The sequence below is a fragment of the Montipora foliosa genome, chromosome 7 (assembly GCF_036669935.1).
Source record: "Montipora foliosa isolate CH-2021 chromosome 7, ASM3666993v2, whole genome shotgun sequence".
Classification (NCBI taxonomy): domain Eukaryota; kingdom Metazoa; phylum Cnidaria; class Anthozoa; order Scleractinia; family Acroporidae; genus Montipora; species Montipora foliosa.
In genome coordinates, this window is record NC_090875.1 from 31,528,883 (window position 1) to 31,534,609 (window position 5,727).

The window sequence follows — 5,727 nt, forward strand, 5'->3', positions numbered from 1 at the left end:
GGTTTGTGGCCCCACTCTTAAGATCCATTTCAAGAACGGAAAGAAAATTTACATGCGGCAAACGATTGGTAAGCTTCACTAGGAAATGGGATAATCTTCTAGGTAATGTAAATTTCATGTCTCGTTAATTAATCTGGGTTTGCATAAGCCTAGTGGCATTGGGAGCGACTTCAGAACACCCGGCCACGATTGAGTGACATGGCACGCTTGTTCCCGTAGTCCCGCGGTCGTGTTGTAATCATTAAATTTTAAAAAAATATTTTATGGCTCAATGAACGTAAGTCTAGTGAAAATATCGCTACCGCAGTCCCGCAGTGGAAGAAAAAAAAGAATATTAAATGGGTTCAGAACTAGTGCTCCCGCAGTCCCACAGTCCGGCAGTGGAAAAAAATTAGGCCCAATTATCTTGGAAGAAAAGTATCCTTAACATTCATAACAGCTAACCTTAGGCCTAATTAGGCCTAAAGAAAAGTTTTTAGGCCTTAGGTTAGCTATTATGAATGTTTAGGATGCTTCTTAAGTATTTTTCTTTTGACTGCGGGACTACGGGAGCAGGCATTTAATGTCACGCAATCGTAGACGGGTATTCTGAAGTTTAAGCCTGGCATTGTCTCCAACTTTTGCACGATTCTTTTGCATTTGTTACATGAAAAATACTTAATGTGTTTTTACAATCTGCCATTTCATGCATAAGAGTTGGATTCTTCATGATACCTATTTAACTGGTCAGTTTTTGATTTCCCTTTCGCCTTCTCCTTGGAACGTTTGTCACTAGTCATGTACGTTTAAAAATCATTTGATGATATCATATTACACGTGATTAAAATTGCCAAAATATATCCAAGATGTCTAATGCAGTTTTATTTTAATTTAAGCTGCTGGAGACCAAAACGACCAAAGGGACGAGCAAGGTATCGAGGAACGCCGTTTTTAGCTCCGTCACGATTTGCAAATTCTGAGACTCCTTTTCTTTTCGAAGATTCGTGATTTATCCATTCCTTTCAAGGCGCGCAAACTAAGCTATAACATTAATAACTTAAAAGAGCGTTGTTTTCCAGGACGCAAGTGGACTCTCCTCTGGGGCTTTCAAATCACCAACGCGTGAAGTGGGGATTCCAGAGGTTATTTCTTTCGGGGTGCTGTCGAGATATAACAAGTGAAGTGCTCTCGAAATTTATATTCTCCTCGAGTTTCTTCGCGGGTCGTATTACGAGAAGCGTAACCTCTGGCGACCAGGGTAGCCCCGTAAAACCTCCAAATGTAAAGTGTTTCCTGCAGAGTTTGGCAGCTCAATTTTAAAAAAACAAAATGGTCCGTTCCCTTATCTATCTTATTGCATAGTTCCGAACCCAGTCCCCTTCGGCTCGAAATCAGGCAATGCGAGGAGTTATGCGAGGACGAGGCTACAATCTTGGACAGAGAATAAAGTGGAACAGAAATGCCCCCTCTCCCCCAAATCAAGGATGAAAGTGTGTGAAGGCCAAAACGCGCCATTTTCCCATCACTGATTTTGGGGGGAGGGGTAAAGTAAAGTAAAGTAAAGTAAAGCAACCATATTTAACGTCGATAACTCGTAACAGTAATTCAACTGACAAACCTGAGGTCGACGGTGCGCTCATTTTACTCCCCCCTCTCCATCAGTGCTCCGTTTTACGGGTATTTAAAGCTACTTAACTACACGGAAAGGAAAGAAGTCGAAACAAGGATGCGAGATCCGGGAATCGAATTCAGGACCTATTGCACCAAGGCCGCGCACTAACCGACTGTGCCATCCTTGCTCCTGAGGTGGTCTCAATGCTCCATTCAATTTGTCCAAGATTGCAATCTTGGACAGAATAAAGTGGAACAGAAATGCCCCCTCTCCCCCAAATCAAGGATCCAAAACGCGCCATTTTCCCATCACTGATTTTGGGGGGAGGGGTGGTCTCAATGTCCAAGATTGTAGCCGGGCGCTATATTGAAGCACTGTAGCAAAAACATGGTCGACTGGTTGCCGCCGACGCTGGCGGAATATCGCGTGTTATCGTATGCGATTATTTTTAACTTCTCGATTGAGTCTTTCAGGTAATATTCTTTTCACTTTATACAAGACTTATCCAATGCATCTGTTGTTGTTGTTTGGCAGATCAATCGGAAGAAGGAACTGACTCGCAAGGGATTGCTCTAGGAAATCGAGATCAAGGTGGATCTATTTCTTTATTTAAACTGTTTAAAATGTCGTATAAAAATGTATCTACTTTGTTAATTGCTAAATCGTTTACATCTAGTGGCAGATCAAGTGGAAGAGCAAGGGAACCAATTACATGGGATTAGTGGCCATGGAAATAGTGATCAAGGTGGTGGACATATAGGTATTTCATATACAGTAAAAACCGGCGTGTAAGAACCCTAGGGGTTTCAGAACCTGCTGGCAGAAATTTCCCATTTTTATACCCCAAAATATACTTAGCCAAGCCAAGATATATTTAGCCAAGCAAAATTTATTTGGTTCTTTATATATTTGAGTTATGGGATATTTTCATAAGCATTTTTAACTAAGAAGTATAACTTTGGTGACTTAAAGAATTGGAGAATACTTCATGGAAAGTACGCGCGTACGTCGGTTTTTTAAAGGAAACTGTAGTTCTTTGAACGGGTTTTGCTAAAAGCAGGCCCGCGGCCCAGCGGCCCGCGGCCCACGGCCCGCCACGGCCCAGCGGCCCACGGCCCGCCACGGCCCAGCGGCCCACGGCCCACGGCCCGCGACGGCCCGGCGGCCAGGCGGCCCGGCGGCCCGGAGGCCCGGTAGCCCAGTCCTGATTTTCCACGGTTTTTTTGTCCAGCGTAAATCCACGCGCATGCACAGATCTGCATCGCGTTTGGGCGTGCAAAATGGACGACGGTGAGTTTGAATAGGCCATTTCCGAGTTCATGTCTACCTCCTCTTCAAGGCGAGTCTAAGTGCGAAGTTTTTCTTATGAAAATTAGTTTTCATTCATATGTAAAGTAGAACTAATTACCATCACAAAAACTTTGCACTTAGACTCGCTTTGAAGAGAACGCGGATATGAACTCAGAAATGGCCTATTCGTTCACCATTTTAATCATTTGAATCCTTGTTTCTGTTTGTTGTTGTAAACAGACGAAAACAACAGAGAATGACAACGTTTTTCACTTAGCAACATGCAACAAAAGAAAAGATCGAAAAGGATTGAAATGATTATTAAAATGGTAAACGAATTCAAACTCACCGTCTTTCATTTGCGCGCCCAAACCCGATGCAAAGCTGTGCATGCGCGTGGATTTACCGCTGGACAACAAAACTGTGTGGGCCTCCGGGCCACCGGGCCGTCGCGGACCGTTGGCCGCGGGCCGCTGGGCCTTCGGGCCGCCGGGCCGCTGGGCCGTGGCGGGCCGTGGGCCGCGGGCCGTTGGGCCGCGGGCCTGCTTTTAGCAAAACCCTCTTTGAACACTAAGAGGTGCATTTGTTTATTTGTTTCATTTCATATACTGTAGCACTATGATCAACTATGATGATTCCATCATAAAATTAATGTGACCAGAGAATTAATTCACAAGGATTTTTTTGCATTTTTTACTCATTTTTTACTCATTTTATTTTGTATGCAAATATTTCTGAAAGGATACTTTGTTTATAGTGTATATATTTGTTTAGTTAGTCTTGCACAAGGCTCATGACAAGACAGTTATAAATAAATGCGGTATCATAAAGGACCAAACCTATTTTTTCTGCTTGTACAGGAATGGTCAAGAACATACTTTAGCCTAAACTGCCATTAACTACCCCCAAATATAAGAACCTGTTTTGCAAAACGTGGAAAAACGTAGTTTCTTACATGCGGGCTTTTACTGTATACTTAATGTTATTTATTGAAGCTTAGGATTTAGGTTTATATCTTTATAGTTATATGCTATCTGTTAATTAATTTCTAACGTAACAAAACCTTAAGTTTGTGTTTAGTATTCTCTGACGTTCAGATAGATTAGTCATAACGATTAGTTCTTGAAAAATTCATTCTTCTTCGTCATTTCAATTACCCATTTTCAGATAATTCAGGATTTGATTGCAAAGCTCTTGCAGTGCCAGGGTCATCCGGTGAAAGTAAGTTCCTTTATGTAACCCCTCACTCTCTAGGGGACTCAGGGGCATTTAACAAGGTATGGTTTGCCATCCAAGGGATTTACATGTATCTGTATACATACTAGGAACCTTTAACCTGTAGTAGTCGCGGAATCTGCAGCAGCAGTGTTTGCAAAAAAAATTATGAAAAGTTGCTTGCTCGAAAGTTATTTATCTTAACCCATTGACTCCTGGGGGTTCCCCATAGACGAGTAAAGCGTCTGGCGTTAGATAGTAAAATTATACTAAGTATGGCCGGTTTAGAAGTGAAAGGGTTAATTAATGGGACATAGTTTTTCAGTGAGTGATTATAGTTGTTACACATTGCTCTTGACATGGGTTCATACTGGCAAAATAAAAATAGCCAGGGTGAATTACATGTAAATCTGGAACTAGACTGTCCAACGTGACGTATCCATAACTTGTGTAAACTGGAAAACCTGGCACTACATCATTTTTATTTATGTCTTACATGTATTTAACCATATTTTAATGTTTATTGGACTGATACTGTCTCTTTACCTTTCATTATTAATACTGGCATGGTTTGATTTTGTTTTTTAAATAATGAAGTTATTTTTCTTGTAGCAGGTACTATAGCAAATATAGAAGGGACTATCTCTACAGGTACATTAAAGTACTTTAATAATATTTCTGATAAAAAGGTTGTAGTGTGATGGGTACTCTCAAATAAGTGCAGCCGCTGAATAAGTACTGCATCTAGTGCTCCCAGGCCTGGTTGTTCAAAAGCAGATTAACGATAATCCCAGATTAAAAATTAACCAAGGTTTTTTTTTTTTCTTTACTCCCAAATGCTGTTCAACGCTTATATTCGGCAAAAATTAACATTAGAGGAAATCAATATTGAAAAACACAAATAAGCAAAAGAAACTGTTACCCAAAAGTTGAAAACATGAAACAAAAGGTATACGCTAATCCTGGATTAAGTTAATCAGCTTTGAGCAACCGGGCCAAGGTGATTATTAGACATATAGCAAATTATCCATTCTGATGAAAGCATAATTTATTTTACGCCCTTGTTATTATTTTTTCGGAGTAACTTGTTTTTCCTTTACTTGTAGGTATTAACCTCTTCATTGCCTGATTGTGACAGTAACTGACAACGTGATTTGTTTCTTTGTTTTTTAGACACCAATAGCCAGACTGCCAATGGGTTGACAAGGAGAATATATGGTGAGTGGCACTTTTCTTTTCTGAAGTCAAACAGTATAGGGATAGTTTAAACTAGAATTTCTGTGTTTTCTGTTTACCATTGTGTACTGTCAATATTTAATTGTCATGTAGTTTTAGAGATCATCTTCATCTTATTATCCTTGATCGTAGTAGATGTTGCCTTGTGTATCTGCCTGGGACGTAATGACATTTATCTGCTCAATCCATTAGAAAACAATTGTAAAAGTGCCCACTACGATTAGATCAAGCACTGAATTAACATCTTGGGAGGAAAATGCCAGAGAAGGTGAGAACCACCCATGTAGCATCGGTAATTTACAAGTGTCACATTACACAACAATGCTTTGAAACCCCCCCTTCCCCCTCTCAACCAGTGTCAGTTGAGGGTAAAGACAACTACCTTTTCAAATTTG

The 5,727-nt window shown here is 40.6% G+C and overlaps 1 protein-coding gene and 1 long non-coding RNA gene across 6 annotated transcripts in view; both read left to right on the top strand.

Moving 5' to 3' along the window:
• Positions 1–1,932: 1,932 nt before the first annotated feature.
• On the top strand, positions 1,933–5,358 carry LOC138011864 (uncharacterized). Its single transcript, XR_011124788.1, has 6 exons — positions 1,933–2,025; positions 2,126–2,182; positions 2,268–2,351; positions 4,049–4,102; positions 4,709–4,747; positions 5,270–5,358. It is a non-coding gene; the product is annotated as an uncharacterized lncRNA (long non-coding RNA).
• Positions 5,359–5,525: 167 nt separating this feature from the next.
• Positions 5,526–5,727, top strand: part of LOC138010685 (uncharacterized) — a 3,741-nt gene continuing 3,539 nt past the window's right edge. For all 5 annotated transcript variants that reach the window (XR_011124528.1, XR_011124527.1, XR_011124529.1 and 2 more), the window contains exon 1: positions 5,526–5,600. The gene's annotated coding sequence lies outside the window, so the exon portion shown is untranslated. The remainder of the gene's footprint in view (positions 5,601–5,727) is intronic.